Here is a 20,838-nt window from a genome sequence, read left to right as displayed (position 1 = left end):
TGCTTTTTCGTCATTTGGGAGGCCAATGTGGCATGGCCACCTTCTGTCTGGGAACTACCTTCTTCCCTGTTGGCTGACACCATGGTGTACTTGTCAGGATGATGTGTTTGCAGCATATACAGGAGGAGCCTGTTGTGTCACAGCCCAGCAGGACATCCTCCTGGATGTGCCCATGGGCATCACAACCTGAGGTGAGGCTGCTGGTCCCCATGCGTAGTAGCATCGGTGCTGTAAGACAGTTTTGCTTACATTGTGTTAACACAGAGCACAAGGGTATGTCCGTGGACATATGTCCTCTCTCTTTGACTAACTCCTAATGTGCTTTTGACAGCATTCCTCTACCAGCTTTTTTAGTTGCTGACTGTCTGCATCTTCCTCTCTAGCCTCTAACATGGCCCACGTTCTAGAGAAATGAGTCAGGGGAAGCCGAGAAGGGCCACTTACTCTCTTGGGTGCCCTTGTTCTGTGGCTGGACTTCTACCCGCCTTTCAGGGATCTGAGCAATAGAGCAGAGGTCTGGGGCTCGTGTTCCTCCCGGTGCAGCCTCAGGCCGAATCCTGTCCCATGGGATGTAAGGGCACCTCAGTGATCCCTGTTGCTTCCCTTGGCAAAAATGTGACATTCAGAAAGGTGGCAGTTTTCAGGGGGTGAGTTTTTAACCCTCCCTGCAGGTTGAATACACAAAAGTCCCAAACCGGGTCGGGCCCACAGGCACTTAATTGATGGTCTCAGACGCCAAGCTGGTGGCCACCCTTATTGGGGTCCCAGTTGGGTGTGTGCGCACACAGCTTCCGCCATCAGACCGGCTCAGATTTCATTTTCAATACGACCTGGTTTGCCACTGGAAACCTTTCCCCAAGTTTTTCCAGTGCCAGCCATCTGCTCCAAAAGGGGTGATCGCTCTGCTCTACTCTGGGAGCCTCTTTCCCTGCTCCACAGAGAACACGTGTTGTCCCTCTGCTGTCTGTCTTTGAACGAGGGCAGGGGTGCTGGCAGGTCTCAGAGCTGCCACTGTTACCTGCTGGAGGACGCCGCCCCGCCAGCTAAGTTGATGCCACTTTTCTCTTGCTCCATCTGCGTGCGGCTGCACCCTCGGTTGCTGTTTTGCGAGTGGGGGGCACTATCTGGCCTGGTCACAGCAGAGTGCCTTAGTCCCGCCTGTTTGCAGAGTAGCATGTGTTGCTATGGAGAAAACTTCCCTCGGGCAGGCATGAGCTCCTTTTTGATCTGCTCAGTCGTGGACAGGGGCCCCAGAAATCACTCTGTGGCAGAGCTGATGTCCCTCCCGTTCCCACCCTGATAGATGCCTAAGCTGGAGGGTTGATAAGAGCGGGTTAGAGTTCCCGAACTGCAGAAGTGATTTCTAATCAGCCAGAGCGCTATTAGTAGGCTTTGGTGGGAACCTTTACTGATACGATCTCTAAACCTTGTTATCCAGTGCTGTGTATCTGGTGTCCACTGGTACCTAATCGTTAAAGAAAAGGGGGCAAAAAAAAAAAAAAAAAAGGGAAAAGAAAACAGTAAAACCACTGCCATGGCTCCTAAGACAGCGCTTCTCGTTTCATGAGCAGACCTTTGTCTCGTCCAATCTGTGGCTTTGCCTTGACCTACCTCCGCATCTCAAGTGTCCTGGGTAGAGGGAAACCAGCCTCACCTAGTCACAGCTGGTTAACCAGCTGTGTGGCTTAAAGAGCTTTGCAGGCAGGTCTCCTGGAGGAGCCCTGTCATGGGGGTGGGGGTGCTGGGAGGCCTCCGGTGGGGATTGGGGAGTGCACAGGGTTAGGCACGGCGCTGCTCTGTGGCCCTCCGCCCGAGCCACGTTGCCTTGTGACGGCTTCTCTCCTGTCTGTCTCGAGAGGCTGGCAGCTCTTCCTATCTGTGAAATGCTTTACTAGCCTCACCCTGTAATCTGGATGGTTTATGGGGGTTGTCTTGCCCATCCAGAGCCTGGCTTCTAGAGGAGAGGCTTGGCCGAGGACCATCCGCTCCGAGTTAGAGTCGGAGCCAAAATAAGAAGTCAGCCACGCCTGGCTCACATTTAAAGCTCAGCCTGATGCTTCTGCGAATGGGGAATGTAGCCACAGGCCACTTTATTTTCCTTTGTCTGAGTTGAATCTGTTTATTATGTGGAAGTGATGCCTGTGGGTCATTGCTCCACTTGGAGGCTTTTCTGCCTGCAACAGTGAAGTTTGCATCTCCCTGAAGGAGCCTCTGGAGGGTGACCTAAAGCTGTGCGTCCCAGGTGACTGGGGGGCGAGTGAATGGAGGCTTTACCTCCTTTTAAAGTTGCTGCCTCTCCTCAGCCCACATCTGAGTGAAAATAGCTGCCTCTGGCTGCTGTATTTTCATTGTCCTTATCATCAAGTTAATACTGTGGCCATAGCTCAAGGGCATGTCTTTTCTTCGTATTTTACAAGTTTAAGGGCTAAAGGGAAACCTAAACATCTTCTACTGTTTATAGAAGAAAAAAATAAGACCCCAGAGACTGGGTGATTTGCCCAGCACAGTCAAGTGGATTTTAGGCCAACTTGGAGCTTGAACCCTCATCCTCTTACTCAAGTCTAGTGCATTTTTTACACGTCTGCCCACTGGCATTCCACATGCTACCTTTGACTGCCACTGTGTGTGCAGAAGCCTCGAAATGGGTAGATGCTTCCCAGGTGTGCTGCGTTCACTTATTTGGCAGCTCTTTGTTGACTGAGCATCTGGGCACCTGTATTGAGCTCTGGGAATACATATGAATAAGATGGGGTCCCTGTCTCCAAGGAAGTCTCAATGAGGTGGCTTAAAGCCGATAAACTATTTGTGGATAGAAGTAAGTTCTCGAAGCTGACGCAAGTAGCAGGTGCAACTTTCAGATGGTTGGGCCTCAGGCTCAAGGCCGTTGCTGTTGGTGAAAGGAGGGGTTTATGGAATAGAGATCTAACTCCCTGAGTGTGGTGGTCAACAGTCAGAGGACAGGTGTGGAGGTCACTCCTGGGCATCTTGTGTGTCACAGCTTTGCGGATGCATGAACCCACCAAAGGCAGTGGGCCTGTGTGAGTGCAGGTGTAATTTCTGGTACTAGGAGGCTTTCATTGACTGGAACCTTGGTTGAGGTTTGGAGAAGTTTCATACGGTTTCAAGATTTCAGCATCAACCCCCTGGGGTAATCTGGGATGTGCCTTTTGAGAGTTGCACCTGGGGTGAGAAGGACATCATCCATGGAGCCTCAGTTGTCCTGCTTCTGCCAAGGGCTTCTTAATGAAGCTCCTGAGTTAGGTAAGGGCAGAATAGCATTCGTTTAATCCATTTATTCCTTCATCTTTATCATAAAAGTGTAGCTACTCTCTGTTTTCACGGAGAATTTTCAAGAGAGACTTTTTCATGTTTGCCACCACAATGAAGACTTTTGTGGCTCTGGGGCAGGAGATGTGCCTGCCTGAGGACCGAAGGGTGGGGTTGTAATATCTACCCACGTGCCCTTCTACCGACCTCCATCCCCTTGCCTTGAGGAAAGCCCAGGACCTCGCTGGTCAGTTAGCAAGTATTTCCGGTCTGGCCTGTGGACCGCTGCATGCAGGCATCTGGAAAGATGGCCTTGAGAGCCAGTGAGGACGTCGCGTTGGGGTGAGAGGTGCCAGGGTGGATTATCAGCTCCTTTCCCGAAGGTTAAGGGCAGTCCGGGGGCTCCTGACCTGGGGGGGGGGGGATGGGCAGGCTTTCTCTCCATAATCCCTGGAGCCTTGCGGGATGTCCAAGGCCCCTTCACAATGCCTGGTTTCCTGCCGAGAAGGGTCCCTGGGAACTTGGGGCGAGATTGGGCTTTTCAGACCCAACACTTCAGGAGTTTAGAGTCTGGTTTGCCATCTGATTTTGTGCTGGGTCAACTTTTGACCTCCATGGGCAAGGAATAACTTGTTTGTATGGATTATGGATTTTGGATTTTGTGCCTGCTGTTTGGAAGAGGGAGGTGGAGGTAGAAAGGAATGGGGGGAGAATTGCTGGGGGTTTTTTGTTCGTTGTTTGTTTAATTGCAGTCTCTGGTTTGGTGTGAGTGTGAACAAGTGCTTCTCTCCAGAGCCCTTAAGGCAGGGCCTGGGTGGGGAGCTGTATGGTGGAGCGTGAGGACTGGGCCGGGGACTCTGCCCCTAAGTAGCTGGGTGGTTCCTTCTCCAGTCTGGGCCCCCTGCCTTTCTGGGGGTGGGGGGTCATCGTCCAGTGGCTCAGTCCTGCCCTCCCACCATGCTTGTGCAGCTTGGGTCTGGGAAATGTGGGTAACAGAAAGGAGGCACCTTCTTCCCCACCAGCCACATAGATTTGGGATTAATGAGAATAAAATTGTCCTCTGCTAGAGTAGTGCTCGCAACTTCTGATCTTGGTTTCATTTATCATTTGAGTTGAAATCTAGCCTGAATTTGGGTTTGAGCTTCGTGGAACCAGTGGTGGAGGAGAGGGAGACGCATGTGTTAGGAATCGCCTGGGATGGGCTTGGTTTGTCCAGTCAGAGGCCCTGACCCCAAGGCTGACCGGAGACCTGGAAGAGCAAGAAGTCACTGTCTCAGGCAGGATGGCCAGTGTCTGCTCATCACATCAGTGTCGGGGTGGGCTGGGGCCCTGGGCTTGAGCATACGTTCACATTCAGTGATAAGCTCACCTTTGGCCTGTTTTTTCAGCTCAGTAGGGTGACCCTAGAGTCTGAAAATGCCCCAACCCCACACCCCACAGCAGTGTTCTTAAGGCATTGCCCGGCCAGCTAATACGCTCCCACTCCATGTGGAAGTCCTTGTCAGCGTCTCTGACCACTGGCTTGCTTTCTGCCTTGGAATTATGAGAAATGAACTAAAACCTGCACAGGGTTGGAGAGGATGCTGTGAGAAGATGCATCAGCTTGAGTGACATCCTTCTGAAGCCATCGTTTTGGGTAGGAATTATCCATTATGGGTAATGTTTGAAATGTCACAGTTTTGGACTCACCAAACTTAGGTCTCACCTGTGCCAGCCGATAGGCAGCAGCAAGCCACACTTGGCTATTTATTTATTTATTTTGGTTTGTTTTTCTTTTTAGCGCTGCACCCACGGCATATGGAGGTTCCCAGGCCAGGGGTTGAATCAGAGCTGCAGCCGCTGGCCTACACCACAGCCACAGCAATGCGGGATCTAAGCCATGTCTACGACCTACATACACCACAGCTCATGGCAATGCTGGATTCTTTTTTTTTTTCGTCTTTTTGCCATTTCTTGGGCCGCTCCTGTAGCATATGGAGGTTCCCAGGCTAGGGGTCGAATCAGAGCTGTAGCCGCCGGCCTACACCCCAGCCACAGCAACGCGGGATCCGAGCTGTGTCTGCAACCTACACCACAGCTTACGGCAATGCCGGATCCTTAACCCATTGAGCAAGGCCAGAGATTGAACCCACAACCTCATGGTTCCTAGTCGGATTCGTTAACCACTGAGCCACAACGGGAACTCCTGGCCACCATTGAGTGAGGCCAGGAATCGAGCCCTGAACCCTGTGGTTCCTAGTTGGATTCATTAACCACTGTACCACGACGGGAACTCCCTACTAGTTGGGTTCTTAACCTGCTGAGCCATAACAGGAACTCCCACACTTGACAATTTATTTATTTTTGTTGATTGATCGATTGACTGATGTTTTGCTTTTTAGGGTTGCACCCTCAGCGTATGGAAGTTCCCAGGCTAGGGGTCCAATCAGAGCTAAGCTGCCGGCCTACACCACAGCCACACCACCATGGGATCCAAGCCACATCTGCGACCTACACCGTAGCCCACAGCAACACCGAATCCCCAACTCACTGAGCAAGGCCAGGGATCGAACCTGCATCCTCAAGGATACCAGTCGGATTCGTTTCCGCTGAGCCACAGTGGGAACTCCCACTCTTGACAATTTAAATGTAAGTTCATTAAGGTGAAATGAAAGGAAAGATTCTATTCCTCAGTTACACTGGCCACATTTCAACTATTCAGCAGTGCAGAGATGGAACATTCTGATCATCGCAGAAAATTCTGTTGGACAGCGCTGGCCTCCACGTAGCTTTCCGAGAACTTGGTTTTTGTGGTCTTTGGATAGTAATAAGTAAGAAGGGATCCTGTGGTGTGGTTCTTTCAGGAGCCCTTAGAGGCACAGATTGTAGGGCTGAGGTCGTGGGCCTGGAGCCACACTGCCTAGGTCTGAACTCTGGTTTCCATGCCCCAGCAGTGTCTTCTTGGTAGAGCATTTAATTTCTCCATGCCTCAGTCTCCTCATCAGTAAAATGGGGATAATAATACGTCCTAGAGTCGTTGGGAGGATTAGAAACATCTGTACAAAAATCCATCAAAAATGTTAATACAGGAGTTCCCATTGGGGCTCAGCAGAAACAAATCCAACTAGTATCCATGAAGATGGGTGTTGCATCCCTGGCCTCACTCAGTGGGTCGGGGATCATCATTTCTGTGAGCTGCAGTGTAAATCACAGATGCGGCTCGGATTCTGCATGGCTGTGGAGCCTGGCAGCTATAGCTGCTGTTCCACTCCTAGCCCGGGAACTTCCATATGCCTGGCTCTAAGACGCAAAAAAAAAAAAAAAAAAAAAAAAAAAAAAAAGAAGCCAAAAAAAAAAAAGAAAGAAAAGAAATGTTAATACACATACAAGTCTTAGAAGTGGGCTTGGTACAGGGTGAGACCTCAGCACATGTTCCCCATTGTTCGTATCACCCTTGAGAGGCATTGGGGTGATGCCTCACCTGTGTGGGGGTGCCCCGGGTATTTGGAACACAGCTGGGAACAGGATGCATTGAGAGGTCCCAAGGCAGCCCTGTGCCCTGTCCTGTGGCCTCCACAGTGGGCTCATCGCTCAGGCTCTTGTTCACAGCCATCTCCACTGACTTTCTGTGCTGTTCCCAGAAGCTTGTTTATCTGATCCATGACTACAGAATGGACAAGTTCAAAATGGGAGCAGTGGCTGCAATAGGTAGGCAGGTGGTGGCTGACAGCTGGGAGGGCTGTCCATTATTAAATACTTAAAAGTCATAAGAAATGGACACAAAAAAGTAAGTACCTGGTATCATTCAGCATGTGAACAAACAGCCTCAGTGGATTTGGAGCTTCCTGTAAGAGACCAGTGCTGGGCAGTGCTTGATTCTATGACTACCTGTAGTTTCATAAAAAAGTAAAGGGTGTTCCGTTTACTCAGAAAGAGTTTTAGAGAGATTTCCATCCACAGTGATTCATGTTAAAGTTTCAATACCTAAATCTTTAACATATGGAAAATTTGGCTATCCAGAATGATTCAGCCCCCCCCCCCCCAATTTCTGACCAGACGGTCTTAGAGCCCTGAAGTGCACAGCAGAGATGGTGTGTGCCTTGCAGAGTACTTTATTACCCAAGAAATGGGAAAGAAATGCTTTTGACATTGTCGTTATCCAGCTTGGAAATACCTTTAGTCAGCACTATTCAACCACTGGGACACCTAACTTTCCTTTTTTAGTTTTTATTTTTTTTAATTAAAAAAAATTTTTTTTCGGCCATGCCTGAGGCATGCAGAAGTTCCCAGGGCCAGGAATCAAACCTGCACTAAAGCAGCGACCCAAGCCACAGCAGTGACAGTGCTGGGTTCTTAACCCACTGCACCACCAGGGAAACTCTGAAACTCACTTTAAACAAAAAAAAAAATCACGGAATATACCTGCAGTACAAGACACTGGAATCTGAAACGGAAGCCAGCAAACATGTTTGTTCACGCGAATTGTCCACTGTAGTCATTTTGGAGCTTTGAAACGGAGAGCACAAGATGCTTCTCAGCCTCTGTTCCTGGAGTTTCTTAGGTCCTGTTGCTCCAGTCAGGACAGCTGTGGCCCTGTTAGATTGTCGTTGGCCACTTCCGCACCTTGGACTACAGATGTAGGCAAGGGTAACTTGACCGATGCTCTGGCCTCTCACGTGGCCCAAGGGATGTGAGTCTGGCCTGAGCTGTTTCTGATCTTTTGTCCCCTCATTCTGCAAACATTGGTTAAAAGGTGCTTTTTTGCGAGGTGGTATGCTAGCTGCTATGAACACAGGAAAAGGACACATTCCTCAATGACAGGGAGCGACCTTACCATCTAGTAAGGGAATCTGATCAGAGGGAACAAGGGTGGTCACTTGGTGATGAGTGTTCCAGTTGAGCCGCCATCCTGGTCTTGTATGTCTGGCACACAGTGGCATCCCCCAGGTGGCGGGCTACTAGAGGGATCCCTGGGAACGTAGAGGAGGAGCTCCTCATCTGGAATAGGGCTGAGTAGATGCTGAGTGAGGCCAAGGGAGGGAAGAAGATGTGGGGAGCACTGGTGTAGCGGTGTCAGAGGGGCTGGGGCTGGTGTGGAGCGTGAGGGTGCCCTGCAGCCTGGTGTCCTGGGGAGCCCCGGAGGTGGGGCGGGGGGAAGGAAGGGAAAGCAGGGAGACAGGGCCAGGTCACGGAGGGCCTTGTGGGTCATGCAGGGAGTTGAGACTTTATCCTGGAGGTGGTAGGGAGCCTTTGAAGAGCTTTGGGTGGGTCAGTGACTGAGGCTCTGTCCTCTCTTTTCCCTGAAGAATACGTGGCGGGGGCGGGGGGGAGATTGGAGGTGAGGAGTCTGGTTAGGAGGTTGTGGCACTGACCCCCATGAGAACTGTCCTCACCATGATTCAGTGTCCACCCCCAAACAGAAAGTCTACCCCAGAACCCCACTCCCACCAGGACCCCCCCACGCTCAGACCCCCAGGAATGCAAGGCCTTAGCCCAGCTCTCTCCCATCCCCTCTGTGTGACAGGCATACTCTGTGACACGGCAGTTGCATGGGGCTGACAAGGACAGGTGGAGCTGAGAGGGAGGAGGGCTCTGCCTTGGACCCGCTGTAACCGGAGGCTGCCCGGGTGCCGTGTTGCCCTTGAGCTCAAGTGTCACTCTGTGCCACAGCCTGGCCCTGTCTTCGTGTGACCTTATCACCGAGGTGTCCTTCAGACTTATTAAAAGAGTATGTTTTGTATCTAACATGATGAATAATTTTTTTAAAAGTAGGGCTTCGACCAGATGGAATATCGTTTTCCTTCACCTTTCTTTTTTTTTTCCATTACGCCCGAGGAAGCTGGGTTTGTTCCAGTGTCAGAGGAGGTGGAGCAACGGGTGGGGATGGGGGCTTCTTTGTTCACAGAGTTGCTGTGCTTACTGTCATTGGGGCTGCCACCCATTGGCAGGCGGTGCCCACAGTTCTTTGATGCATGCTGGACAGATGAGGGCTCCCTGATCTGCTGCGAGCCTTCCCTCTCTGAGCTGGTGCCAGCCCCCAGGTTTACCCCTGTGAATTCTCTGTGAATATTGGAACCCCGGGGGTCTTCTTCCCAAGGCCTGTGGGTGGTCACCCATGATTTTGTTAAACACCCTTGACCCCCCAGTGCCTGGGTTTACGTGGTCTGCAGAGAAGGGGAATAAAGCAAGTGGCTATGTCAGAGCAGAGACCCCCTGGTCACTGCCCCCTCGTCTGCCTCCACATCTGGTCACTGGTCCCACCAACCTGACCTCCCACCCTTACTGCTCTTTGGCCTTAGCTCAGACCCTGAGCGTCTCTCACCTGGACAGTGGCATTGGGTCCTCCCTTGGTCCAAAGCCTCTTGTCTTGCCTCCTCTCTGGTCTCTCTTCCACATAGTTGGCACCGACTTCCTCAGACTCAAGAGTTGAGCTTGAGTCTCCCTCACTCACAGTCCTTCCATGGTGCCCACCTGAAGTCTGGGCTGCTCAGCATGGTGTTCAAGGCCCCACCCCTCAGCGTCTGACCAGCCTTTGTCCTACGCTTCATCTGTACCTCAATTGAGCCCTCATCACAAATCACCTAGGAGTTCTGGAACATTCCTTTCTGTGCTTTGTTTATGACCCCTTCCCCCATCTCTGTCCCTCTTTCTCGGGACTGACCTGTGCTTCTCCCTCTGTGCCCATCTGTGTCATCACACCAGCACCACCTGCCCAGAATGTGCTCCCCTCAACCCAAGAGAGTTCAAGAGTTGAATATGGTAACCTCTTGGCAGAAAGCAATGCTCAGCCTGGATCCGGCTGAATGAATGGACAACAGAAATACAGAGGTCAAGAAGAGTTGAATATGGTAACCTTCCTAGTACAAATCTAATGGAGTCACTCCTGTGCTCAGGAATCCTCGATGGCTCCCTATTACTTAAGCCGAGGAGCAAATCCAAACTGACCTCTTCTTGACCTCTGTATTTCTGTTGTCCATTCATTCAGCCGGATCCAGGCTGAGCATTGCTTTCTGCCAAGCACTGTTCTGAGGGCCGGGGAACTTCTGCCATCACAGAGCCAGGAGGTGGCAGTGTCAGTGGTACTGTTGTGGGCAAGGGGCCCAGTGTGACAGTCAGGGGAGGGCACAAATCCCCTGGAGGGGACAGTTTGCTGTAAACTGGAGACCCAGAGTGCTGGGTCTTGAGGCTTGAGGGGTGCTCGCCAGGCAGATGTGGTGGCAAGAGGCTGTTCCAGGCAGAGAGAGGACCTGGGAAAAGGACAGAGAAGCTGGGGGTATGGGGGTGGGGGTGGGGCTGGCGCATGGCTCTGTGTTGCAGCGTTGGGGAGGTGGTTCAGGAAGGAAGTTATGGAAGATGAGCCTGGGCTGAAGGGTAGGGCCATGAAGGTCCACAGTTTGGATTTGCTCCTCGGCTTAAGTAATAGGGAGCCATTGAGGATTCCTGAGCACAGGAGTGACTCCATTAGATTTGTACTAGGAAGGTTACCATATTTAAACCAAGGAGTCAGTGAGCCTTGGCCTATTTACTGTGCATCCATGGAAATACATGTTATATGCTAAAAGCTTTGCCAGTATCTGCATGGGTCTGTTTCCCTGTTATTGTCTCAGCATCTAGCACAGTGCCTGGTACACAACAGGAGTCACTGGCTTATGGGATTTTTAAATTACATCCTTTGGCATGTTTGGGTAATATTGATTATCCTGTTGTATATCTTTCAGCCCTTCCAGCGTGTTTCTCTTGCCTCCGGCCCTTCATACAAATTCTTCCTTCTAGGACACTCTGGGCTTTCCCTTGGGCAGCCAGCTGGTCCTTGATCCTCAGGCCACAGCTCAGTTTTTCCGGAAAGTCCCCCTTTGCCCCGGGCAGGGTGGTTGCTCCTGCCCCAGCCTTCGTCCCCTGTGCCTCCGCATCTCGGCCCTTTTGACTGTGTCGTCATCCCTCCTCACAGCCTGACGCTAGGGCAGGAGAAGGGCTTTCAGAAGAAGGGTGTCTTCCCACCCAGCCCTTGATGTTCTTGTGGTTTCCATGTTATAGTCTTTCAGTAAAGAAGGGATAAAGTAGAATCACCTGTTGATAACCAGTTTTAGAAGAATCTTTTTCATAGATGTAATGGAGATACAATTCGTATGTTATAAAATCCACCATTTTAAAGTGTACAGCTAGTGGGTTTTTTTGGTGTATTCATCATGTTTTGTAACTGTCACCATTATCTAATTGCACAGCTTGCTTGCTTGCTTTCTTTCTTTCTTTCTTTTTCTTTTTGTCTTTTTAGGGCTGTGCCTACGGCATATGGAGGTGCCCAGGCTGGGGGACCAATCGGAGCTATAGCTGCCAGCCTACGCCACAGCCACGTGACCTATACCACAGGTCATGCTAACGCCGGATCCTTAACCCACTGAGTGAGGCCAGGGATTGAACCTGCGTCCTCATGGATCCTAGTCAGGTTTGTTATGCTGAGCCACGACGGGAGCTCCAGGATAGCATGTCCATCATCCCCCAAACAAAGCAGTTAGCAGTCACTTCCCCTAGGCCCGCCCCTCCCCCCACCTGTTGGACTTTCTGTGGATCCACCATAGATCTTCTACAGACCTACTTTCTGTCTCTTTGGATTTGCCTGTTCTGGACGTTTCGGGTATGTGGAACCATGTAATGCATGGCCTTCTGCGGACTGCCTTCTCGCTCTTGGCCTAAGATTTTCAAGGATCATCCACATCACAGTGTGTATCCGAGCTCACTCCCTGTTACAGCTGAGTGCTGTCCCACCACCTGCAGATGCCACACTTCTCTTCTCCACTCATCAGCTGACACATGTGTGGGCGGCTTGCATCACACTTCATGAATAATCCTGCTGCGAAGTTCATGTCCAAGTTTTTGTGTGGACACAATATTTTCAGTCCTCTCGGGTATATACCTAGGAATGGAAATTGCCAGGTCACCAAATAATTTTAATACAAGCAAGCAGCCAGTGTGAAAACCCGCCTGAACAGTGTGTCTTTCTGATCTGAGGGTTCTGTCTCAGGCCAGCAGTGCGACTATTGCCCACTGTTCTCCAGGCTTCACATGGCACTGCTGGCTTTGGGGAGTGGACCGCGGCCCCATGTCCATCTGGTGAATATTGTCAGAGTTTACATAGGGGATGTACGGAATCCTCACCACATGCGCCGTGCCACGTCTATGGAGATGCCAAAATAGATGCCCTCAAGACACCATTCATTTGAAACAGCATAAATAGGCATTTATATTAAACCAATTAAGTAAATTACAGTATAGCCATACAATGGAATAGTCCATAGCTGTTTAAGAGGGGATAAGGTCAGTGTTTATGTTTTGACATGGACCCATCTGAGGGAAAAAATAGGTTATAGATTAGTATGTAGAGGATGAATCCATTTTAATAAAAAGCTTAGGTTTGTATGTGCACAGGCAAAATCTGCATCACAGCAGACTGTCAACAATGATTATGTTTCTGGGAGGTAGTTAATGGAAAACTTTAACTCTTAATGTTAGATCTTAAAAATTTATTTATTTTTTTTTAGGGCCGCACCCAAGGCATAGGGAGGTTCCCCGGCTAGGGATCGAATCGGAGCTGTAGTGCCAACCTACACCACAACCACAGCAACGCAGGATCCGAGCCATGTCTGCAACCTACACCACAGCTCATGGCAACGATAGATCCTTAACCCACTGGGCGAGGTCAGGGATCAAACCCGAAACCTCATGGATCCTAGTCGGATTCATTACCACTGAGCCATGACGGGAACTCCTAAAGTTTTTTTTTACAGTGGGTGTCTGTAGCTTTTAAGTTCATTTAACCCTCTCCCAATTCTATCTTGGAAAAAGAAGAACTTGAGATAAGATTTCCATCTGAATCACTGCAGATCAGCGTAGGATATAATACTACGTATCAGCACATAACTAAATGCTAAATACATTTGTGGTGAATGTAGTGGTCTCACACACTGTGTAAACCTGGAGACGCGAATGCTTTTCGATTCTGGAAGACAGGGAGGCTTTGTAAGGGAAGAGTGGGACTTGGCTTGGGCCTGAAAGGATGCTGACGTTCACATAGCACTCCACAGTTTGTAGGGTCAGAGAACAAAGTGTGTTGAGGGCTTGCCTTGTGCTGAGCACTACTCTGAGTGCTTTCTGAGTTCTCGTCCTGTCCTCACAGTCACCCTCAGGGTGGGTGCTGTGAGTGGCTCCCATAGTACAGATGAGATAACTGAGGTCTAGAAAGGCCAGGGATCTTGACTGGGCTCCCACTGGTCAAGAGGCCAGAGCCAGAATTCACAGCCCACCTTGCTGACCGAAGAGCCTGGGTCTGCACTCCCCTTAAAGAGAAAAAGGTCAAGAGAAGTCAAATAACTTGCCCGAGATCACACAGCTCATCAGTTGGGGAGCCAGGTCACACTCAGGGTGTTCCAAATAATCCATCAGGTCTGTTACCCTAATGTTCTGCTTTGAGTTCCAGGCTCTTGGGAGTCTGGGGGGTGGTCAAGAGAGGCTGAGACATTCTGGGTCAGAGAGCTACGTGACACTCTTCCTATCAGCCCTCGTCCTTGGAGATTCACGTACCACAAAAACTGATTAAAGTGCAGAACACCTCAGACCTATTGGCCATCTGTTTCCAGTGGCATTTGGGGACATCCACAGATCTACTCTGCGGAATGTCAACCTCCCATCCCATAATGAGGTGAGCAGGAACAGCTTTCTCTCTCACCTGTAATACATAAGAGTGCCAGCTCTAAGGAGGGTGTGAGGAAAAGTCCAGTTTCTCAAATGACTTGGGGGCCTCCTCTCTGACTACCTGCACAGTTATTGATTCCTGCTTTAGGACATCTGCAAGGACCTCCTGAGTGTCATGTGTGCCACCTCTTTGTGATTTTTGTTTCAGGAAATCATGATTCACTGCTAACAGTTTTAACTAAAGCCCACCCCATACTTCTTAAACTCCTTATTCAACTCACACCACACTAAATTTCATACAATAAGTATTAGAAGCACTTAAATGCCACCACCTGTTTTTTTTCTATAATATGTGCTATTATTGTTTTTTAAATTGCAATAAAATATAAATTATAGTTAGTATCTTACCATTACATTTTTTTATTTTTTTAAAATGAAGATTCTTTAAATTCTATAGCGCTTAACAATTTTGAAAAGTTTTAGGAGTTCCCATCATGGCTCAGCAGAAACCAATCCGACCAGCATCCATGAGGAAGCAGGTTCACTCCCTGGCCTCACTGAGTGGATTAAGGATCCAGTGGTGCCGTGAGTTGTGGTGTAGGTTGCAGGTGCAGCTCAGATCTGGCATTGCTGTGGCTGTGGTGTAGGCCAGTGGCTATAGCTCTCATTCAACCCCTAGCCTGGGAAACGTCCATATGCTGTGAGTGCGGCCCTGAAAAGACGCACACAAAAAAGTTTCACACACATGATTTCTTACAACCTCATAATAACCTTTTTTCTCCTATCCCCTGTATTACCTTTTTCTTTTTTTTTTTTTTTTTGGTCTTTGTGCCTTTTTCTAGGGCCGCTCCCTCGGCATATGGAGGTTCCCAGGCTAGGGGTCCAATCGGAGCTGTAGCCACCGGCCTACGCCAGAGCCACAGCAACGAGGGATCCGAGCCGCGTCTGCAACCTACACCACAGCTCATGGCAACGCTGGATCCCCAACCCACTGGGCAAGGGCAGGGATTGAACCGGCAACCTCATGGTTCCTAGTCGGATTCGTTAACCACTGCGCCACAACAGGAACTCCCTGTATTACCATTTTTTAAGTGTACAGTTTGGTAGAATTAAGGACATTCACATTGTTGTGCAACCAGTTTCCAGAACTATTTTAAATTCATTCCATAATATGTACTGAGCACCTGCTGATTGAAGGTGCCTGGGACCTGGAGACATGCTCCATCGCTCAGTCTGATGCAGAGAAGGGAGAAGACCAGTGCTCCCAGTTCAATGTGGCTGTGTGTGAGGGGTTCTGTGTGGGTTGGATCCTTGGTGCAGGGTGGGGTGGGTTTCTGCGACTTGGGAGAGGGCCTCGTGCTGGTTGTTTCTCACCCCTTCACTCCCTGGAGCGGTCAAGCTGCCTCTGTCCTGCAGAGCCCCGGGGAAGAATTGTGGATGGTACCCATGGGAGAGTCATGCCTTAAAGCCACGTGGCCGGGGTGGGGGTGGGGTGGGAGAAGAAGGCACCATGCCCAAGCCAGGGTTCCAGCAGACCCCAGTCCACAGTTTGCCCAAATACAGCACCGAGCCCTTCCACCTGGTGTGCTTAAGCTAAGCAGATTGTCTTTCTTTCTTTTCTTCTCTCTTTTTTTTCCCTCTTTTTTTCTTTTTAGGGCTGCACCTGCAGTATATGAAAGTTCCCAGGAGTTCCTGTTGTGGCGCAGTGATTAACGAATCCAACTAGGAACCATGAGGTTGCGGGTTCGGTCCCTGCCCTTGCTCAGTGGGTTAACGATCCGGTGTTGCCGTGAGCTGTGGTGTAGGTCGCAGACATGGCTCGGATCCCGCGTTGCTGTGGCTCTGGTGTAGGCTGGTGGCTACAGCTCCAATTCGACCCCTAGCCTGGGAACCTCCATATGCCACAGGATCGGCCCAAAGAAATAGCAAAGAGACAAAAAAAAAAAAAAGAAAAAAAAGAAAAAAAAAGAAAAGAAAGTTCCCAGGCTAGGAGTCAAATCACAGATGCAGTTTCTGGCCTACACCACAGCCACAGCACCGTGACATTTGAGCCATGTCTGTGACCTACCCCACAGCTTATGGCAACGCCAGATCCTTAACCCACTGAGTAGAGCCAGGGATCAAACCCGCATCCTCATGCATACTAGTTAGGTTCATTATCTCTGAGCCACGAGGGGAACTCCTAGATTGTTTTTCATCTTGCATGGTCCACTGCCTCCAGGTTAGCTCTGTGATTAGTCCTATGTACCTTCACTCCATTATCCTGCTGAAAAATGACCTTAGGGACGTGGCCAAAGCCCGAGGGTGAGGGGCATATGTACAACTAAACAGATTGGGGAGGCCTGGCTCCAGGTCACCTTTGGTTTTGTGCATCCCTGGAGGGGGATGGCCTTCTTGTGTAGGTTTATTAGGATGGTTAACTCCTGGGCTCTCCTCCCCCTGTTCAACAGACTGCGGGTGTGAGGCTCAGCCGGACTGGATGGGCACCCCGAGAACTCTCATGCCCCATTGCCAGATCGGGCTGGGCTTATAAGTGCCACAAAGTGTGTGCAGCTTGGGAGTGCAGGCTTTACATTCATGTTGCCTCGTTCTTTGCCAGCTCCCCCACTTCACTAGATAATTTAAGCCACTCAACTGTGCCCCAGTTTCTCTGTCAGTACAATGGGAAGGAAAATAATCGTGCCTAACCTCATGGAGTTTTTGGAAGCCTCACTGAGGTGCTCGTGCTTGTCCAAACAGCATTTTTACAGAGCTTGATATCAAGTGAGAACTCAGTTGACATTAGTCATTCATGAATATTAACTAATTCCCTGACCATCCCAGCCTTCCTAAGCTGCTTTTCTCTGCTTCTCATTTTCTTTCTTTCTTTTTTGTCTTTTTAGGGCCACACCCTCGGCATATGGAGGTTCCCAGGCTAGGGGTCTAATCGGAGCTACAGCTGCCAGCCTACACCACAGCCACAGCACTGCGAGATCCAGATGGGTCTGCAACCTACACCACAGCTCACGGCAATGCCGGATCCTTAACCCACTGATGGAGGCCAGGGATCGAACCCACAACCTCATGGTTCCTAGTCGGATTCGTTAACCACTGAGCCACGACAGGAACTCCGGCAACGCTGGATTCTTAACCCACTGAGTGAAGCCAGGAATCGAGCCCTGAACCCTGTGGTTCCTAGTTGGATTCATTAACCACTGTGCCACGACGGGAACTCCCTACTAGTTGGGTTCTTAACCTGCTGAGCCATAGCAGGAACTCCCACACTTGACAGTCTCACCGAGACTGCTGAGAAATGTGGACGTGTAGTGCATTTGCTGAGGGCTTGACCTGAGTGGGCTCTGAGCCCTCGCCCCCAGCCCACGGCTCTCCCTGTGACGAGGGCCCTCCCTCCAGTGCTCCAACCTCAGGATTACCCCTCACTACTTCCCCTTCTCAAAGATCACGTGGCTTCAGACCACTGTCTTCTTCTCCCCAGCCCCCTGCCCCCCCGGGAAAGAAAACGCTGAAGGTCACAGAAGTAGAGATCAGCTGCTTGAAATATTTTATACTGAGGTGTGACCTACCTACTTTGGCATTTTTTTAAGATAATGGGGAGTTTGGATTTTCCAGGTTATTTTTTGTTGAAGGACTTTCCTTGCTGTTTGAATACCACTTTTCTAAAGAGATTTCTTCATGCTCTCCTACTTTGCACAAATTGATTTAATTTTTACTCTGTTCATATGCCCAGACAAGATTTTATGATTGCAGTAAAAATGCACAGACCAAATTCTGACTTTTTCACACTCAGTGGTATATCCAGATATTTTGAGATGTTAGCATTTTTAAAAGATGAGGCTGTTCCTAAATGCCCACAGTAAGGGACTGGTTAGATCCGTTGAAAATCGTGACATAAATCTACATGCAGTGCTTAGAAGGATGTGTCCGTAACATATGGGTGTGTTTTTTTTTTAAAGCAGGTTATAGAATGCTGTGTCAGTGCGGTCCTCTCTAGAAGTTCGGATTTGTTTTATTTTTATAAAAAGACAGCTGTAAGGATAATCACCACAATGTAATCAGTGATTTTGTTTTCTCTGTGTGGTAGAATTTCAGGTAATTGTAATTTTTTCCCATGCTTTTATTTACATATATGTTTTTTTCCCCAATGGAACGTCTATCATTTTGCTACTCAGAAAAGCTACATTAAAGCTATTGTTGGAGTTCCCGTCGTGGCTCAGTGGTTAGCGAATCCGACTAGGAACCATGAGGTTGCAGTTTGATCCCTGGCTTTGCTCGGTGGGTTGAAGATCCAGCATTGCCGTGAGCTGTGGTGTAGGTTGTAGACACGGCTCGGATGCCATGTTGCTGTGGCTGTGGCGTAGGCCAGCGGCTACAGCTCCCACTAGACCCCTAGCCTGGGAACCTCCATATGCTGCAGGAGTGGCCCAAGACATGGCAAAATAAATAGATAAAGCTGTTGTCATTTTAGAGGTGGAAAGCCTGGAAAAGTGAATGGAGGCAGGGAGGCTGGATGTAGAGAGGTGTTGCCATGAGCTGTGGTGTAGGTTGTAGACACGGCTCGGATCCCATGTTGCTGTGGCTCTGGCATAGGCCGGCAGCAACAGCTCCGTTTGGACCCTTAGCCTGGGAACCTCCATATGCCACAGGTGCACCCCTAAAAAGACAAAGACAAAAAGAAAAAAAAAGAAAATGTGAAGTTTAAATCCTAAGACAGCAGCCCATTGTTGTCCCAGTTGTGGGGCTGTGGAAATGGGCCACCCAGTCCACTTTGGGATGAGACCCGCTCACTCTGGTTTCCAGAGAGCATCCGACCCTTCCAAGGCTGGAGGAGACCAACAGGTAGGGGGGTGGGCAGGGCAGGATGGTAACATTTGTGGGGAGGGGGCCTGTGAAGTTATCGGACTTGACTGCCTTGAAGAATCTTTGGCCCAACAGCCTCTTGCTCAATGCCAATAGCCTGGGGCTGATGGCACCGCTTCCCAGCCCAGGTGTGCACTCACCTGCCCTGGTGGAAGGGAAAGCTGTTGGCGGTGGGGCTTTATCAGCACATTATTTGTTAAACCTGATTGTGTAGAGGGAGGCGTGGGTGAAGGGATAGTGCTTAGCCCGGGAAGCTTTCAGTGGTTTCCCATCCAGAAGAGCCACAGAAAATGATAGATGACAAAGCCGTGATAACAAATTAGAAGAAAAGTGGCTAATTGATCCTTACTGAATGTGTGATGTGCTGGGCCTTGTGTTAGACTGGACCTTCTAATCTCACGGATCCCCTTCACAGTTCTCCTTAATGGATGCTGTTACCTCTGTCTATGCAGAGCCAGCTGAACCGCTCCGTCTGAGTTATTGAGGGCAGAACTAGGATTTAACACAGGTTTCCCTGAATTCAAAACCCAGGCTTTTAGCTGCTACGCTCTCCTGCTCCTCAGTAAGGAGCATGGGGCAGCATGGGCTTCCGGTGTGACGGAAGGAAGGAACTCTGGCCCAGATGGCAGGATAGGGGAGAAAGCCTCCAGAGGAAGTGAGGCCAGAGCTGGAAGTCGAGGCAGAGAGTCAAGTGGAAGACATACAACAGAGGACTGGCGTTCCAGGCAGGAAAAGGTGTTCAGAGAACCAGAGAAAGCCGTTAATAGATGAAATGCTACAGAAGTTCCTGGGCCTGAAGGCTTTGGAAATGCTAGGCTAAACAGGTTTTTTTACTGCAGGACTCATCAGAGCCTTTAATGTAGCAGTAACGAGTCTTGTATACCTGCATGGAACATATTTGTTGGAGAGTACGCCACGGAGTACTATTCTAGAATATCTTTAGGACGTCCCAGGCTGTTGCACTGGGTTTGTCCGGAGGGTAGTGATGGTCAAGGGTGGAGAGGGAAGGAGCTTCAGGGATGTCAGATTAAAGGGTTGGACATCATCTTGTGAGCAGTGGGGAGCTTAAAGGGGGTGTATATTTTTTATCTGATGCATGGCGTTGGCTGTTCTTTCCAGGACTGGGGGAGAAGACCAGAGAAGACTGAGTCCTGAGGCAGAAAATCCAGTTAGGAGCCTCTTCTGTAGGCTGTTGAGAGGTGAGGGTGTGAGACTTGGTAGTAGCACTGAGAGAGGAAATAACAGATTTAATCACAACAAAGGGAAAAGCCAACAGGTAGGAAAAGGTGGGGGTCCCTGACCGCACCCTGGGACGTGGGCAGATGTAGCGCGATGTCTCCCGGGCACTGGCCTTTGGAGTGAAGGAGCAGTTTGGGTTTTGGCGTGCCCAATGGGAATTAGTGGCGTGCTGTTTAAATAATGATTCAGGATCGTCCCCAGGAGATCTGAGTAGGGAAAGTTGGTCTGAGTGTCACTGGAATAGAGGTGGCCCCCGGGGCAGGATTCCTAAGGGAGCAAAAAAGGGCCGAGCCTTGAACCCAGCGCCTGGGGGTGAATCTCCATCCTGGGCATCCGTGTGCGGAAGAACCTGTGGGAGCACAGGGACTTCAGAGAACACCCTTTCGAAGGGGAGGAGCCGAGGAGCCCGAGGCCTGGCGAGGGGGGCGGGGTGTAGCCTGAGGCCACACATCTGCAGATGGTGGAGCCGCCTCAGAACAGCCTCCGTCTCCTCCCTGAGCTGTTGTCCGCTGTTCTGCTGGCATCCCACTTCCTCTGCCTGGCGATGCTACTGAGTCTGGAGTTTACATATTTGCAGGTGCTGCAGGTGGCTTCGTAGCAGGTGTGGCCACCTGTACCCACCAGGACTTTGGACTTGGGTCCATTCTTGCCTCCAGCACCCTTTGATGGGCCGCTAGAAGGCTTGAGGTTCTGGCGGTCTGGTGGCCTTGTCCAATGGTCAGTGTCCAAATCCTTGCCTCCTGGGCTCACATGGGGGAGCCTTAAGTCTCTGTCGCTAAGGATGGAGGCCAGGCTGGCTGTTGGGCCTCT

At 50.1% G+C, this 20,838-nt stretch overlaps 1 protein-coding gene and 1 long non-coding RNA gene across 2 annotated transcripts in view; one reads left to right on the top strand and one right to left on the bottom strand.

Annotated features, from left to right (window-relative positions):
- TRAM2 (translocation associated membrane protein 2) overlaps positions 1–20,838 on the top strand; it is an 83,398-nt gene that overhangs the window by 4,343 nt on the left and 58,217 nt on the right.
- Positions 1,403–6,618, bottom strand: LOC146401589 (uncharacterized). Its single transcript, XR_014810266.1, has 2 exons — positions 5,541–6,618; positions 1,403–5,452 (listed from the first exon to the last, which is right to left on the bottom strand). It is a non-coding gene; the product is annotated as an uncharacterized LOC146401589 (long non-coding RNA).

The sequence above is a fragment of the Sus scrofa genome, chromosome 7, assembly GCF_054392235.1.
Source record: "Sus scrofa isolate SSC_HxYL_T2T_F1_AM1 chromosome 7, Sscrofa_HxYL_maternal_Yorkshire_Landrace_v2.0, whole genome shotgun sequence".
Classification (NCBI taxonomy): domain Eukaryota; kingdom Metazoa; phylum Chordata; class Mammalia; order Artiodactyla; family Suidae; genus Sus; species Sus scrofa.
This window is presented reverse-complemented; position numbering and strand designations above follow the sequence as displayed.